Source organism: Monodelphis domestica, chromosome 2 (assembly GCF_027887165.1).
Source record: "Monodelphis domestica isolate mMonDom1 chromosome 2, mMonDom1.pri, whole genome shotgun sequence".
Taxonomy (NCBI): Eukaryota; Metazoa; Chordata; class Mammalia; order Didelphimorphia; family Didelphidae; genus Monodelphis; species Monodelphis domestica.
The window spans coordinates 358,306,413-358,325,584 of NC_077228.1; positions in this window are offsets into that span (position 1 = coordinate 358,306,413).

Below are 19,172 nucleotides of genomic sequence, written 5' to 3' on the forward strand. Positions count from 1 at the left end.
AATTAATTTAGAATAGTTTTCCATGATTCCATGATTCTTATTCTTTCCCTTCCTTCCTCCCACCCACTACCATAGCCAATGAGCAATTCCACTGAATCCCATATGTTTATGCATACATATATAAATGGCAATATGTATATATATGTATCATGCATTTATCAGTAATAATTGATACAAAAATTTCCCTAATGTTTACTCTGTTATTTCTATATTGATTTTATTTATTCAAAAGCTTTTTATTTTGTATAGTCAACTTTGCTTTTTTACCTTTTTTAGTCTCCTGTAAATCTTATATAACTAAAAATCCCCTGTACTCAAACCATAGTTGTGATGACAAAAGATTTTTCCATTTAAATTAGTTTTTATTTGTATAATCTTTTACATTCAGGTCCCATATACATATTCAGCTTATTGTAGTATATAGTGTAAGAGGGAAGCTATCATTGGTGCCCAATTTAAGTAGTTTTAATAGAATAGTGAAACAGATGTCATATTACAACTAGTAAAAGAATGATTAAGGAGTAAAGGCTTGGTTTATTTTGGTGATATTTTGATAATTTGGATAGAAAATGAGGAAGAACCATAGGATGGTTGGTAAGCACCTTGTGGGCAAGGACATGGGTAGATATGGGTAGGTGGTAGTCAAGTAATAGCCAAATCAGTGAGATCCAGACATATTTGGATTTTGGAGTAATGGGTGAATAGTGGTAAAGTGGAGTTAGTGAGTATTAATAAACATTTAAAAAGACTGGCAAGGAGAAGAAAGACAAAAATACAATTATAGTTTGAAGGATTAAAATCAATATAAGAATTTCTTTTTAATTATGAAAAGAGACATGTATGTTTATCAGATGTTAAAGAGCAATTGGTAGCAGTTGTAGAACCCAAAGACCCCACAGACCCTGGATATTGAGTTGGGGATACTGAAGAGATTGGGCCCACATAGAGAAGCAAGAAACACCCAAATCCTGACAACCATCCTTTAAATGACCACAGAACAAAAACTCCCTAAAACAAATATGGGCACAGCAGAACCAAGAAAAGAAGGGGTGAAGCAATGTCCTGACCAAGAAAAACCTGGAGAGACAGCAAAGAGGACTCATCTCTTTGGAGTACAAGGAAAGAATGCTGAAAAAGCCTCAGTGGAACTCATATATGATACAGCATAAACAGCAGGAGAAAAAGCACCTGCAGCTGGGTCAATCTCAGCAGGGAAAGAGTGGAAACCAACACAATAAAGAACAAGCAGCAGTGTAAATACAGGGTCCATGCGTAGTACAGCCAAAACAGAGGCTATGTGAAACTAAGGACAGGCAGACATGGTAGAAATTTAGCTCAGCAAAGTCTAGTCTCAGCAGGATTGGGCAGAACCCAACTCAAATCAGTTGAACTGAACAGCTGCAAATCTCCACACAGTAGACCAACCAGGATGCCTCTGCAGTGTTCAGTTGAAGTCTGAGATAGCTGAACTAATCCCATGCATAGTACATTCCTTTCACCCCAGAAACACAGCAAAACTTCTGCATACAGATATAATAAAGGGAAAAGTAATTCCAAAATTAGCAAAAAACAAAAAAGGACAATGCTAGAAAAATATTTCAAGAGAGATGATCAATATGCAAACTTAGAAGAGGATAGAAATACAAAAATGAAAATGCAAAGCTTTAAATGAAAACGTGAAAGTCCAAAATGAAACCTGTTCCCAAAAAATGATATAGAAACAGGTCCAGGAGAAATAATTTAAGAATCATTGTATTGCCTAAAACCCATTATCAAAAAGACAATATATTGAAAGAAATTATGAGGGAAGAGTACCCTGATGTTCTTGAACAAGAGGGAAAAATAGAAATTGAAAAACTACACAGATCATCTCCTGAATGAAATCCCAAATTTTAAAAGCCAAGAATTATTGTAGCCAAATTCTAGAACTTCCAAACCAATTAGGAAATAATGAAAGCAACCATGAAAAAAATTGAAATATTATGAAACCACACCCAAGATTATTTGGGATTGAGAATCTTCTACATTAAAGGATCAGAAGGCAAAGTAACTAAGCCAACAACCAAAACTCCAGCAAAACTGAGCATAATGCTTTAGGGATAAATATGCACATTTAAAGAAATAGAGGAAGTTCAGGCATTCCTGATGAAATCGACCAGAACTAAAAAGAAAATACAATAATCTATATTGGACACTCAAAAGAAGCATGAAAAAAAGAAACAACAAAAAAAAACAAAACAACCAACCAACCAAGAATCTCAAGGGAATCAGTGGGGTTAAACTAATCACATCCCTGCACGGGGAAAGTGGTAACTAGAATACCTAAGATATGGTACAAGAGACACCTAAAGAACTTAAATGTATTTAAACTAATCAAAGGAAACAATAAGGTTAAACTGATTATATTAATTCCTTGGGAAAATAATATCTAGAATGCTTAATATACTTATGGTATAAAAGATACTCACTATACTTGTTATTTTAAGTTAAATTGTAATAACTAGGATCCTAAATATAACTATGATACATAAGGTACCTAAGATACCTAGATACTTATAATACTTAATCTGTTGTAGATATTTAGGAACTTGATCACTATTAGGCAATGAATAGGAACATATATAGACAGAGATCAGGGCATAATTTGAATATGATAGTATGATATGAAAAAAAAAACCAAAGGAATAAGAAAGAGGAATACACTGGGAAAAGAGTAAAAAAAGAGAAAATTGGGAGTAAATTATCTTATCCAAGAAGGCATATAAAAGTCAATATAGTAGAAGGGAAGATGGAGGGTTGATGGGCACTTTTTAACCATTTTCTCATCAGAATTGGTACAAAGTGGGAATGACATCCATGCTCAGCTATTGAAAGCTATCTTACAACAAACTGGGGGGTGGGACCTTTTTAGCAAGTTTCGCTGCCTTTTTTCTCAAATATGTAGAGAATTGAGTCAAATTTATAAGAATAGAAAGCATTTCTGAATTGACATGTGATCAAAGGATATGAACAGACAATTCTCAGATAAAGAAATTAATGTCTTTAGTCTTATAAAATGCTTCAATTCACTAATGATTAGAGAAAAGAAAATTGATACAACTTTGAAGTACTACCTCATACTCCTCAGTCTGGCTAACATGACAATGATAAAGGTTGGAGGGAATGTGGAAAAATTGGGACACTAACACACTGCTGGTGGAGGTGGAAATTGGTACAAACATTTTGAAAAACAATCTGGAACCATTCTGAAAGGACCATAAAACTGTGTGTACCCTTTGACTCAGCCATACCACTACTAGGTTTTTATCTAAAAGAGATTAAAGATAGGGGGAAAGAACCTACATGTGCAAAAATATATTAATATGTTACATATTACATGTTACATAAATATGCATATATATTATATAATATGTTTATGTATAAATAGCTTTTTTGTGTTGGCAAAGAACTTGAAAATAAGGGAATATCCATCAATTTGGAAATGACTAAACAATATCTTGTATATACTCATAATGGGACACAATTTTGTCATAAGAAGTGAAAAACAAGATGATCACAAAAAACCTTAAAAGTCTTATATGATATGATGCAAAATAAGTGGAACCAGGAGAATGCTGTACACAGTAATGACAATAATGTATAATAATGATCAACAGTGAATGTCTTAACTGTTATTAAAAAGGCAATGATCCAGGATGACTTCAAGAGCCTTATGATTAAAAAAAGAATATCCATTGCCACAGAAAGAACAGACAGAGTCTAAATAAAGATTGAAACATAAATGGTTTTTTTATTTGCTCTATGGAATTTTCTCTGGTGTAAGCAATGCATATATTCCTTCATATGATGAACAAAGCAATATGTATTTTATGATAATATATATACAACCTTTATCATATTGCTGGCCCTCTTAGGAAGGGATTGGACAGAAGTAAGAGAGAGAGCAGGAATCACAGAATTTCAGAAGGCAAATATTTTTTAAAGTTTAATTTTTATTAATTAATTAATTTAGAGTATTTTGCTGTGGTTATATGATTCATGATTTTTCCTACCATCTTTCCTGCCCCCTTCCTGAGCTGACAAGCAATTCTACTGAGTTATACATGTATCATTGATCAAAAACTATTTCCATACTATTCATATTTGCAATAGAGTGATATTTTAATGCCAAAACTTCATTCATATTCCCATCAAACCATGTGATCCATCATATGTTTTTCTTCTGGGTTTCTACTCCCACAGTTCTTTTTCTGGATATGAATAGCATTCTTTATCATAAGTTCCTCAGTGTTGTCCTGTATCATTGCACTGCTACGAGTAGAAAAGTCTATTTTGTTTGATTGTGCCACAGTATTTCAGTTTCTGTGTACAGTATTTTTCTGCTTTTGCTCATTTCATTCTGCATCAATTCCTGTATTTCTTTCAGAAGGTAAATAGTAAAAAATTATATTGACACATAATTTGGAAAAATAATTATTAAAAATAGAACAATTGTTGCAAATTGTAAGTTTGGAGATGGGAGAGAAACAGAGAGAGACATATATAGAATGAGATGGAATCACAGAGAGACAATGACAAAGAGACAGATAAGCAGATGTGGTCCAAGAAAGAGATACAGAATTAAAATATATGGTGATTGATGATCTAGGTCCTAAAGAAGAAAGGAATATATAATAGGATAAAATCATAGATTTAAAGTTAAAAGGATCCCCCAGTGCCATATAGCACAACATTCATCTTTCATAGATGAGGATACTGAAACTCAGAGAAGTTAAGAAGCCAGGTCATACAGATAGTAAATGATAATGAAATGACTTCATGCAGGCTTCCTGATCCAGAGCTAGGCATCTGTAGAACAAGCCACCCTGATTCAGGGCAATAGATAGAAATCTTTGTCCTAGAAATATATGGGGAGAGGAAGTCAACTTTTCCTTAAAAAAAGAATAAAAGAACATAGTAAAAAATTATAGATATCTGACTAAGGTGAAGACTTGAGGAAGTAGAAATTCATGAAATGAAGGCAGTCATTTTTAAAAATTAAATTAAATTAATTAATTAAAATATTTTACCATGGTTACAAGATTCATGTTGTTTCCCTGCCCACCCCCAACCACTTCCCATAGCTTACACACAATTCCTCTGGGTTTTGCATGTGTCATTGATCAAGACCCATTTCCATAATATTGATATTTGCGCTAGGGTGATCATTTAGAGTCTATATCCCCAATCATATACCCCTGTGATCAAGCAGTTGTTTTTCTTCTAGGTTTCTATTCCCATAGTTTTTCCTCTGAATATAGATAGCATTCTTTCTCTTAAGTCTCTCAGAATTGTCCCGGATCATTGCATTGCTACTAGTAGGGAAGTCCATTACATTTGATTGTACCACAGTGTATCAGTCTCTGTGTACATTGTTCTCCTCATTCTGCTACTTTCACTCTGCATCAATTCCTGGAGTTCATTCAAGTTCACATGGAATTCTTCCAGTTTATTATTCCTTTCAGCACAATAGTATTCCATCACAAATAAATACCATAATTTGTTTAGCCATTCCCCAATTCTAAGATTTCATTCATTTCTCTTACACATTTCTTATATATATTTTTTGGTCTGATTCATCTAGTTCTGATAGAGGAAGGGTTCAGGTCCCCCACTAGTGTAGTTTTTCTATCTATTGCATCCTTGAGTTCCACTAGTTTCTCCTTTAGAAATCTGGATGCTATGCCATTTGGTGCATACATATTGAGTACTGATATTTCCTCATTGTTGATACTGCCTTTTATCAGGATGTAATTACCTTCCCTATATCTTTTAACTAGATATATTTTTACTTTGGCTTTGTCAGATATCATGATTGTGACTCCTGCCTTCTTTTTTTATCAGTTGATGCCCAATAGATTTGGCTACATCCTCTTACTTTTACCCTATGCGTGACTACCTTCCTCATGTGTATTTCTTGTAGACAGCATATGTTAGGGTTTTGGCTTCTAATCCACTCTGCTATTCACTTGCATTTTATAGGTGAGTTCATGCCATTCACATTCAGAGTTATGATTACCAGCTGTGTATTTCCCAGCATTCTGATTTCCACTCATATTTCTGCCTTTTCTTCTTTCTCTATTTCCTTTTCCATCTATGTTTTGGTTTTAATCACTTCCCCTAATTCCCACAGTTATTTTATTTCCCTTTCTACCCCCTCCCTTCTTATTCCTCTCTTATTTTCTTTATAGTCTTTTTATACTCTTCCCCCCATATTCTCCCTCCCTTGTACTGCTTCTCTCCACACCAGCCCATTTGTTACCCTTCTACTTCCATATACAGCACAAATCAATTCTCTACCCCAATGAATTTGATTGTTCTTCCCTCTTTGGGTCAATTTCAATGCATGTAAGAGTTGAGTATTTCCTATCTCCAACCTCTTTACCATTCCAGTGTATTGATGCTCTCTCCCTCCTGTGACATGGAAATCACTTTAAAAGACTGATATATATTAATTTAAGGTCTCCAAGGAATTCAGCTATATAATTCCTAAATGAAAATTCAAGTCAGCAGTCAACCTTTATGGAGTTTTAATTACAAACAGGAGGAAGAAAGGTATGAGAAAGAGAGAGAGAGAGAGAGAGAGAGAGAGAGAGAGAGAGAGAGAGAGAGAGAGAGAGAGAGAGAGAGAGAGAAAGAGAGAGAGAGAGAGAGAGAGAGAGAGAGAGAGAGAGAGAGAGAGAGAGAGAGAGAGAGAGAGAGAGAGAGAGAGAGAGAGGGAGAGAGAAGAGAGAAAGGAATAGGGCTTAAATACCCCCTCTGCTTAGGCTGGGCCAAAGGCCCAAGCCCTTAGATAGCTGAGGCAAAGAAAAGAGATCAGTCCCTATCACTCACGTGACCAAAATGGAGAAACAGTCTCAGGGGCCTCCACCTCCAGCCTCCTTCAGAGCAAGCCCTCCTCTCAGACCTCTCCAGGAGCTCTCCCTCCAGGACCTCTCACCTCTCAGACTCCTTTAAAGCAAAACCTCCCAGAGCCAAATCTCCTCCTCCTGTCCTCAGACCTCGCTATCTTTAAGGAAACCATCTAAATCCCCTCCCCTCTTTTCTCACATCTACCAATCACTGTCGATGTCTCCCCTGTGCCAATGGTGGCTCTAGCTTAACCCAGGACCGCCCAGAGGTCTGTTTCCTTTGCACATGTCTGTTGAAGGTCAAATTCTCAAATAATTAAATCTTGATCTTTGCTGCAGCCCTTCCTATATCCTGTTACTCTGAATAGGGTGGAGATTGTAAGTTCCAAGACCTGGTTCTGTCATTCCAAGTATCTCTATTGTATCAATTCTAAAATCAATCATAACTCAAATAACTTCCTGTTTTATGCTTAAGCATAGGTCATAGCCCTTTCCATTGTTTAGCAAAAGGTTTCTGTCCTAAAGTAGTCTTAAGTAGGGAGGAGAAGGATCCTCCCATGCCAAGGAGTTTCACATTCCAATAGAGTTCTTACTATCAGTAGGAAATTTTTCAAGTATGAAATTTCCCAACAGGGAAATTTCCAACATTCATAAGTCTAAGAAATTTTAAGGTTTACACTCCTGCCATGAGCTTCTTTTCAAAATATAAACTTACCACCTTTTGTTCTTTTCCCATTTCTTTTAATATTAACCTCTTTTTTTAGCTCTAGCTGTATATATATATGCATATATGTATATGTATACATATGTATATATTTATGCATACATATATCTATATACATATTTATGTCTTGGCATTTCATCCCATACAGTTTGTTACTGTTGCCTCTAAGTGTAATTCTTCTAGCTGCCCAGATGATAATAACAATTTTTAAGAGTTACCAATGACCTCTTTTCTTATAGGGATACATATTTTAACTCATTGGGTTTCTTTAAAAAGTGTTTTTTTGGGGGGGATTGTTTTTCCTTTTTTCCCCCCTCTTTCTTAATTACCATTTGATGATTCTCTTGAGTTCTGTGCTTGGGCATCAAATTGTCTGTTCAAGTCTGGTCTTTTCTTTACAAATGTTTGGAAATCTATTTTGTTAAATGTCCATACTTTCCCCAGTAAGAATATGGTCAGTTTTGCTGGGTATTTGATTCTTGGTTGTAGAACTAGTTCCCTTGCATTCGAAAATATCATATTCCACACTTTTTGGTCCTTTAGAGTAGATGCATCCAGATACTGTGTTATCCTCACTGTGGTTCCATGGTATCTAAATGACTTCTTCTTAGCAGCTTGTAATATTTTTTCCTTGGTCTGATTGTTCTTGAATTTGGCTATAACATTCCTGGGTGTTGTTCGTTAAGGGTTAAGTACAAGAGATTATCTGTGGATTCTTTCAATCTCCATTTTTCCCTCTTGTTCTAGAATATCAGGGAAGTTTTCTTGGATAGTTTCCTGTAGTATGGTGTCCAGGTTCTTTCTTTATTCTGGTCTTCTGGAACAATTTTCTAAATCTTCTGTTTTGTGAATGAGGTGCTTCATATTTCCCTCAATTTTTTCATTCTTTTGGTTTTGTTTTATAGTGTCCTGCTGCCTTGTGAAGTTGCTTGCTTCTAGTTGTTGTATTCTGGATGTTAAAGAATGGACTGCTTCCTTGGCTTTTTGGTCATCCTTCTCCTGTTCTGATTTTCTTTGGAGGTCAACTTTCATCTTCTCTGATTGATCTTCTTTGCCTCATCTTTTGTCTCCTTTACCTCATTTTCAAGCTGATTAATTTTGACTTTCAAGACACAGTTTTCTGTTTCCAGATTACTTCTCTTACTTTTTAAGTTCTTTTCCCAGGTGTCTTCAGCCTCTCTTATTTGTGTTTTGATTTGTGTTGTGAGTTCTTCCAAAGCCTGTATCCAATTTGCTGGCATTTCTGTGTTTTTGTTTGACATTCCTTCATCCTTCTCTGTTCTGTTTGCTCTTTGTTCATTGCCTATATAGAAGCTGTTGATTGTAAATTCTTTTTTCTTTTTCTGTGGTTTGCTCATATTTACCCCTTCTTTACTCCCTGCAGTTGCCTGAGCTTTTGCTTCTCTCATTTTTCTTGTGGGTTTGGGCTTTTCTGTCAGCCTTCACCCTTGGAGATTTGTTAGCAAATCTCTCAGCACAGTCTCTCGGGGAGGGGTATTGGAGCTTGAACTTCCCTGTGCTCTGGAGGCCTTGATGGGATTAAGTCCAGCTGAGTTGCAGAGCTGTATGTACCCTGAGCCCAACACCTCGGGGGAGGAGGGGCGCAATATGCCGTGTCTCCACTGCTATAACTAGACTTCCCACTCTGCACTCTGCGCTTCCTTTCTAACTGCTTTTCCACCAGCTGTTTGATGCTCTGAGCCTGGCACAGCTTTGCCCATAATATACTCCCTATAGACCAGCATCCATGCCCACCCAGAGGTTCCAGCTACAGCTGGAGGCTTAGCTCTCTAGGTGGGGGAGGGGTACCAGGAACCTCTTTCTTTCTCCCCCTTAGACTAGATTATTCTTGAATTCTCACTTTTGGAGGCATACCTTTTGAGTCCAGCAGGAGGTTTTCTTGGCTCTGTCTTACTGTTAGATTCGATTTTCAGTCCCCTAGGAACATTTAGTTTGTAATTGGTAAGGAAGGGTTTTCAGAGGTCTCAACTTTCTCTCCCTCTATGCTGCCATCTTGACTCTGCCTCCACATGTGTATCTTGTAGACAACACGTGGTAGGATTTTGGTTTCTAATACACTCTATTATTTGCTTTTGTTTTATGGATGAGTTCATTCCATTCACATTCAGAGTTATGATTGCCACTTGTATATTCCCCAACATTTTGGTAGCCTCTCCTAGTTCTGACCTTTCTTCTCTCACTCTATCCTTTTAAACCAGTGGTTTGCTTTTAATAAGTCCCCCTAATCCCCACCCTTATTATACTTCCCTTATCCCCCTCCCTTTTCAGCCTGTATGGACACATAAGAATCTTAGAAGACAAAATAAAACAAAATAATGTTTGTCTTATAGATGACAGACTGCACTATGTATTTGGCATGTTTGGTAGAATTCTGACATATTGTGAAAGTACAAATGATAATATTGGTGCTAGGTTTTTCAGGACAAATATTCATCTTAACTGGCAAACTAGACCTTCCAAATAGATTATGCTTTTTTGTGGCTTAATAGAAGTTAGTAGAATATGTGAATTGCTCTTATTGCTTATGGATTTCTATAGTCCTTTATGTATTTTCTTTATTGTCTATGAATCAAAGCAAGATCTTCACAATTGTTATATTTTCTTGGGGATGAGATACCTGTTAAAATATTTCTCACTTCAAGCTCTTTGGATTAGACCCTTACCTTACATCTGTGGGGATCTAGGCAAAAATCCATTCTGAAATTTCCTAGGGTAAATTTTGAGTTGGGGAGCAATATGAAGTAGTGTTAGTGAAAATATTTGTATCCAGCCTGTTGTATGTAGGCCAAGAAACCAGTGTTGCTGGACTACCTGTTATAGTTGACTATTCTCTGGAACTCTGTCTCAGTGAATGTAATAGATAATTGTTAAGGTGTAAGGAAGATTGGTAAAATTGACCAAAAAGAATATGTTCCAAGTATGAAAACAGTGACCTTTTATTATAAAAACTTTAAATCTCCCCTAGTGTCTATAAAATGTTATGCTTAATAAATAGAATATAGTTAAATGCTTTTTATATGAGTCTATCTTATGATTAGGGGAAGAGAAGTTTTTATTTTCTATTTGTCATCAATTCAGCCTGTATGGACACATAAGAATCTTAGAAGACAAAATAAAACAAAATAATGTTTGTCTTATAGATGACAGACTGCACTATGTGTTTGGCATGTTTGGTAGAATTCTGACATATTGTGAAAGTACAAATGATAATATTGGTGCTAGGTTTTTCAGGACAAATATTCATCTTAACTGGCAAACTAGACCTTCCAAATAGATTATGATAGTCACTTGAAAGAGAGGCGTTTTGATAAAGGCCAACTGCATACTATTTTTTAACAGGAACTAGAATCGTTTTATTAAATGAATATGTTTTCCTTTGAAGAACCATAGAACTCAAAATACTGTTAGGAAAAAAAATAGTTCCCTTTACTGATGAGTGAGCATCTACATGTTGTTATATGTTTGCCAGAACAGAAACCATGCTAAACTTCCTCTAAAACCTAGGCATATTTTTCTCTTCCCTGTGCAACCTGCTTTTCCAGACTTCTTTCAGTTGCCAGAGACCAGTTGTGAATGTTTAGTGAATATCTTTGACAAGAGTGAAGTCTTTGGGGCATTGAAGAAGGTTTTCCTCTTCCCTTGGCATGTGAAGATTGAGAGAATGCTTTGACATCAGGAGCATAGGATATGAGTCACAGCATCATTTGGCACCAGAAGTGTCAGTATCAGAACCAATCAGTGCTAGGTCAGTGTGGTGAAGGGACTTGCCCCAGCTACCATATGCCATGAAGGCTGCCAACTCGGTTATACTCTAGGCACAGGGAGGCTACTTCCTTATTGTTAAATACCATTTAAATTGTTTTGTCAGCTTCCAGCATGAGGAGTTATCCACGTTTCTTATACAGAAAATGAGAAAAGCAAAAAACACACAATACTTGAGTGTCTATTTGACTATCTCACCTCAGTGAAATTTTAAAAGATTCCTATATACTGCTTTTCACAGTGAGATCTTTTGAAGGGATTTTGTTAACTTGAATGAGTAAATGAACATTTATTAAATATTTTTCCCTTACCAAGCACTATGCTAAATGCCGAGTTGAGAAATACAAAAGTCCCCCAGTCCCTTTCCTTAATTATCTTAAATTCTAATCAGAAATTTTGGTTAGAGGTTCCAGCTAATAAATAGCAATACCTGCAAACCTGGCATCATCTCAGCCACTGAACTTTTAGAAGCTACCAGCAAGCTGGAAGGAAGTGATTAATGTCAGCAACTGTCTATTCAACCTCCAGCTAGTAGAGGTGGTAGTAGTAGTAGTAGTAAGATGAAGAAGATGAGGAGGAACTGCTCTCACTTTTGATATCTTTGCAATCCACAGAGCTTTGCATGTAGTTGGCATGAAATGGTATTTGCATTGGAAACTACCAAAATAATCTATGGTGGGCTCTTTCCCCACTTCAGAGTCTTGTCCTAGAACTTTGTCTCATTCCAACCAAATGAAGGCTTATTTTTTCTCTCTTAGCTCAGGTTAAAATAATCCTAGTTATGATTCTAATTTTGAGATTCTTTTCTCAAAGAAGTCAATTTAGGGGAGACAGGTTAGGTGACCCAAAAACTTCATCCTAATGTATTCTCTCTTATCCCTTGGTTTTCTGAGAGCCTTCCTTTATATGTGCTTCTTGTTTTGATGGGTTCTTAGACTCAAATGGAACTGATAATAGCCCTATGCAAGTGACTCCCTAATCTATTAATCCAGGCTTCCTCTGTATTCTACAAGTCCATTTCTCCAACTTCCTGGATGATATTGTTGGTATTCAGTTCATTCCAACTTCAAACAGTTCCCATTATCTTTCATTTCATCATGTTTCAATTGATCTCTTTGCCTTCTAGAGCTATCTTCTGAAGACCAAAAGGACAATCTCTCTTCCACATGAAAATCCAAAAGATACTTGAAAACAATTATATTAATCTCTCTAATTCTTCTCTTTTCCTATTGAAAATTTTATTTTCCTCCTTCTTGTCCTCTTCTTTCTCCTCCTCCATTTCTTCCCTTTCCATCTCCCTTTTCCTCCTTGTCCTCCTCCTTTGACATAATCTTCCATTTTCTCCCATACTAGTTGCTTTATTCTGGCTATGTGTCAACTTCCCTTCAGAAAATGTGATAAAAATAATGAAATACAGTATTCCATATGTGATCTAACTAAGGAGAAATATCTTCCATAAAATAAAGGACAGGAAATACTATACATTTTAATTCAAATGAGGGTAACATATGCTAAAATAAAAATAACAATAATAAGTTGTAGTATTGGTAGTAGCAACAGCAGCTGCAGTAGCAGTGGTAGTAATTTGAACTATTCGTTTACTTAGACCAGTTGCACTACAGTAAATTCTAATCTCCATGATCATTTTATCAATATCATCAGACAATTTTCATTAGCACATCAATTCAACTCTGAACTTACATTATATCATAGAGGTGATCTTGCGAAGTGTCTTCCAAATTATAGTGACTTCAACCTTAGGTACTAACCTTGTTAAATTTAGAGATTCTTTTTATCAGAAAACTGGTTACTAAATGATGAATACATCTGAATATAGGAGCACATTAAAACTATAGATAGAAAGGCATAGGTAGCTTTCTATCACTAGAGAAACAGCTATGTGAAAATAGAGAGAATATTGACCTTGGAATTAGGAACACATGAGTACAAATCCTGTCTCAGCAACTTATTAATGGTATGACCTTGGGAAGGTCAACTAATCTCTCTCAGCCTCCTGTTCCTCTTTGGTAAAATGGAGATAATAATAACTACTTCATAGTGTTATTGTGGGGATCAAATGAAGCAAGCCACAATATGGTTTGCAGATATTAAAACACTAAGTAAATCCTAGTTATTATAATCATTTTGGAGAGCTTAACCATAACAATGAAACATGGTTTAAAAATATTATTTAATTGTATAATAATGACCTATAAGGGATCACATTTAAGAACATGAAGAAGCCTTAGGAACCAGTCTTATTTTCACTACTGTTATATTTTGTGTGGACATAATCACACTTCTTATGGATCTAAAGGATCCATAAGTGGATCTAGTATATCTAGTCCCAATTAAATTGATTACAGAATTATAAAAGAGTGTGTAAGGTTCAGACTAGTAGGTGATTGCTACTAGTAGATTATTGTATAGTTGGAACCATAAATAGATGCTCAAAGCAATAAGTATGGCAGACAGTGTCTAAGGTGTTAGACACTAAGACAGTGTCTAAGATTTAAAAGTTGCATTCTTGGGGACTAGAAAGATGAAGGTTTTATTAACCAAATATTCAGCCATAGTGAATTACGGATTTTATTGATCACCCTTAATTGGTTGTAGTAGCCATGACTCATAAATCTCACTATTTTCTCACTAGCCCCTAGAAGGGGTAATTGTAGCACTGTCATAAACAAAAGCTGAAAAAGTAAAGGAAAATGTTTTCATCTCTTCTCTACCATTCCTTTATTTCAAATTCAAGAAGGTATTATCTTATCCTGTCCCTTATTAATAATAGTTAGAGATAAGGGAAAATTGGAGAGATAGAGAGAGAGAGACAACAAAACCAATGTTTTTCTGTGCATTGACAAAAGCCAATTAGGGGGCAGTCCTCTTTGGCAGAAGAGTGTACATTCAAAATAAATTCAATCAACCTTCAGTTCCATCAACCACACCACAAGGTTCATTCTTGATCTTGATGTAATGTAGGTTTTCTGGCTTCTTTCTGCAACAGTTCATTTTCTGGATTTAGGAGTTAGCAAGCTTCTTTCTTGAACAAAAAAGTTCCAAAATCTTGGATTTTTATTAAAATAGAATGCCCCCTGAAGTGGGAGTTAAAAAAAAATCCAGTTCAGCTCAGGATGCATTGTTGAGTTATGGGGGTGTTTGAGTCAATTATTAAAAGAATTCAAAAACTATAAAAAACAAACAAAAAATAAAGCAAAATATATATATGAAGGGAAAAATATGGAAGAAAGTTAAACTAGGGAAGCGTCATTTCCTAGTCTGACTTTTTTCATTCTCAGGCATATAGGGAGCCAGCATGATAGTCAAATTTTGGTACTTGTATGAGTACTTCATAAAGAGTGTAGATACAAGGAAGTCCTATAATTTAACATATGTTAAGCATCGCAACCTTGAGTCCACATTAATATTTCCTGTGTGCTCTTTTCGCACTATTCAGGTTAAGTCTGTGCTCCTTGTTTTTATCCCATTTCCTGGAATCAGACACAAACATTAATCATAGTCCCACAACATTTTATCAATAAATGGCAGGTTCCCACAGTTTAAAGCTTTGGGGTATGTATTGATATTACAGTAAGTATATATGTATTAAACTTATATTACTGCAGAGAGAGTGAAAAAAATTAATTGTATGTACTTTTTCTACAAGAAATGAGGAATGGGGGGAAAATCAAATATTCAAAAGAAAAGCAATAATAAAAAATAAGGGAAAGAGAAGAAAAAAATCAGGAATTCAATGTGTTTTTGAAAAACAGCATCCACTTGTCAATGGATTATTATCTTCAATGCATATGATAGTATACAGTCAATCAGTCTCAACAGAAATGCTCTCTTTACATGTGAGCAATGAAGCCAAAAGTCCTTCTCTCCAACCTTTATAGATGTTGGAGTAGTTAACAATATTTGGAATGGTCCTTCCGAGGAAGGCTGAGTTGCTTCAGTATGCTGGAAATTCTTAATATACACCTAGTCTCCTAGGTTCAGGTCATGAAGTGAAAAGTCTAGTGGTCTGGTTTGTACTGCAGTTCCAGATTCATGGACTTCATGCAGTTTATGCTGTAATTCCTGTATATAGGAAGCAATAGTAGTATCTCCTCCTAATAGTGATATATATGCTGGAGAGAAAGGTTTAGCCTGTATAGGTGGATGTCCAAAAAGCATCTTAAATGGTGAGATATGTAAGTCTCCTCTAGGCCTGCTTCTAAGATAAAATAAGGCCAGAGAGAGAATTTCAGGCCATTTTAAATGGGTCTCAGTGCATAATTTGCCAATCATAGTTTTAAATTCTTTATTCATCCTTTCACCTTGGCCTAAGCTCTGAAGATGATATGGAACATGGAATTTGGGAGTTATCCCCAAGCAAGAATATATTTGATTTAAGACAGAATCAGTAAAATGACTTCCTCTATCTGAATCAATATGTGCTGGCAGACCAAAATGAGGAATAATTTCTTTTAAAAAGCATCTTAGCAACAAAAGCCATTGTGGCTCAGGTTGCAGGAAATGCTTCTGGCCATCTGGTCAGTTGATCTACTATGACTAGACAAAATTTATAATGTCCCGCCTTTGGCATTGTTATGAAATCTATCTGTAGGTACTCAAAAGTTGTGTAAGCCAGAGGGCACCCACCAAAAGCTTTGCCATGAAAGTTGTGTTGGTTATATGCCTGGCAGGTAGAGCAGGCTGAACACACTTTAGAGTCTATGGTAGTTATACTGGGGGCTATCCATTCTCTCTTAACAGAACAATTCCCTGGGTATCAAAGTGACCATTTTTATGAACAGATGGGCAAATTTGGTGATAGAAACTTCTAGGGAGCAGGGGTTTCCCTTCAGATGACACGCATACTCCATTAATCTGTTTTGCTTTAAATTTTTGTTTCCATTTTTCCACTTCCTTTTCATTATAGGAAAGTGATAAATTTAAGTCATCAGTGGTTGTTAATGTTAAAATTAATCCAGGCCCTTCTATGGCTGCTAGCTTTGCAGCAGTATCTGCTCAGTCATTTTCCCTAGAGACAGGGTCAGAGCCACCTGTATGGGCAGAGCAATGAAGCTAGGGCTTCAGGCAGCTGGAGAGCAGAAAGAACTTCATTAATAATTTCTATATTAGCTATAGATTTTCCAGCTGAGTTTAAAAATACTCTCTGGAGCCATAGCATCCTGACTAAGTGACAAATGCCAAAAGCATATCTAGAATCCAATTAAATTGTTGCCTTTTTACCCTTGGACATTATACAGGCATGTTTGAGAGCTATGAGTTCTGCCCCTTGAGGCCTGATATTAGAGGGCAGCGAAGCTGACCACTCAGTGGCAAATTCTGTGACTACAGCAGCTCCAGTGTAGCTTTTGCCATCTCTAATAAAAGAAGAACCATCAGTAAGTAAGACCAGAGCTGAGTTGTTTAAGGGAATGTCGAAGAGATCATCTCGAGGCTTTTCTGCCATGGGCACTAGTGTTTCACAACTATGTAATGTTTCTCCTGAAGTTGGTAAATCTGGAAGCAAGGTGGCAGGGTTAAGAGTTGAACAGCACTTCAAGGTAATGTTTTCATTGTTTAACAACATTATTTCATACCTTGTAATTCGCTGATCAGAAAATGCCTGTGTTCTATGTCTTAGCAACAATGCTTCTACCTCATGTGGGCACATAATTGTTAATGGGCATCCCAATACTAGATCAACAGTTTTTGTCACTAGTAAGGCTATAGCAGCTACTCCTCTAAGACATGGTGGTACTCCTGATGCTACTGGGTCCAGTTGGGCAGAATAATAAGCAATTGGGCACTGAGAAGTCCCAAAGTCTGAGTTAAAACACCAGAAACTACTCCTCTTCATTCATGTACATACAAAGTAAATGGCTTGTTGTAATCTGCGATGCCAGAGAGGGGACAGACAGGATAGCCTTTTTTAGATCTGATAGAGCTGACAGGTGTTCTGACTCTAATTTGAGGGGTTTCAGGGACCAAATACCTTGTTAATGCTATAAAAGGTTTAGTAATTTCCCCATAGCAAGGAATCCATTGTCTACAAAACCCTGTTGCTCCCGAAATTGCTCTCAACTGTTTCTTAGTGGTAGGAGAGCTTAAATTTTGAATATTCTCAATTCGTTTGGGAGAAATAAAGCAGGCACCTGCAGTCAGGATGAACCCCAAATATTCTACTTTAGCGAGGCACCACTGAACCTAATCCTTTGAGATCTTATGCCCTCTTTTGTGCAATTCCAAAAGAAGTTATTTGCCATCTTCCTGACATGCTTCCACATCTGTTGAAGCCAAGAGTAGATCATCTACATATTTGATTAATTTGCTGTTTTTAATTTTTATATTATCTGTATCTTGGCTCAAAATTTCCACAAATAAGCTTGGGCTGTCTATGAAACCTTGTGGCAATCGACTCCAGGAGTATTTATGGCCCTGCCAGGTAAAAGCAAAGATATGCCTAGAGTTCCCATGTATGGGTATGGAAAAGAAAGCTGAGCACAAGTCTACTACTGTAAAGTATGTAGCTGTGCTAGGAATAGAAGAAATAATAGTATTGATGTTTGAAACTATGGAGTGTCTCTTTATAACATGATTGTTCACAGCCCTCAAATCCTGCATCAATCTATAGAGGTGTTTGCCATCAGGCCCTCTTTTTGATTTTTTAATGGGCAGGATGGGCGTGTTGTATTCAGATTTATAAGGGATTATTATTCGCTGTGCAAGTAATGAGTTAATTACTGGGGTAATTCCCTCAATTGCCTCTTTTGAGAGGGGATACTGAGGAATGGAAGGAGGTGGGCTAGATTTAGTTTTTATCTGCACAGGAACAGCTGACTTAAGTAAGCCTACATAGGAAGAAGATGTGGCCCAAAGAGACTCCAGTACATCTTCAGGTATTGCAAAGGTGGGATGCCCTTTTTCCTCCTGGCTCTCTGAAAAAATTACAGGGAGTACATTTAAAGATTCCTCTGGTATTTCCAATGATAAGGAACCATCTGGGGAGCAAGTTATTGTGGCTCTGAGTTTGCATAGAAGGTCCCACCCCAGCAAATTTAAAGGGGTGTCAGGCATCAAAAGGAAGGAATGTTGTACCTCTACGGGTCCTACAGACACCATTCTAGGGAGAAGTCTTTTAACTCTTTGGGGTATTCCTGATATTCCTATTACATTTTCTGAGCCAACAGAATAACATTGTAAATCAGGTGTTCTCTTTAATACAGACCAGGAAGCTCCAGTATCTAATAGATAATCGTAATAGGTGTTACCCACCTTTAAAATAGCATGTGGATCATTAGTATGGGGGGGGTAGTAGATAGGGATAATGGTTGGTAGGGCATCAGGGTCCAGAAAATTAAAGGTTGTATCCTCTGATTCCTGTGCACCAGCCCACAACCCCCCCAAACCCCTTCATTGTGTTTGGGAAGTTCCTTGGGCACCCCCATGAAAGGCACCCCCTTGAAGAGCACCCCCTTAGGGGCATTAGCACCTTGAGCATTTTTTGGATGAGCACCATTTTTTATATATTGTTGTGGACTCATTTGATTTGATTTATCTTTTTCCCAATATCTATTCCTATAGCCATCATTCCTAAAGTTGTGGTTTGCATTGTCATAATTACATTTATTTCTATAATTATCACTTCTGTAGTTGTTATTAAACTGTATTCCTTCCTAAAATTTTGAGAAAATCTCTACACTATACCATATTGTGGCCCTTCTTCCCACAGAAATGGCAGGTAATGAATTGATAATTAGATTTCTGGAGAGGAGCAAGTG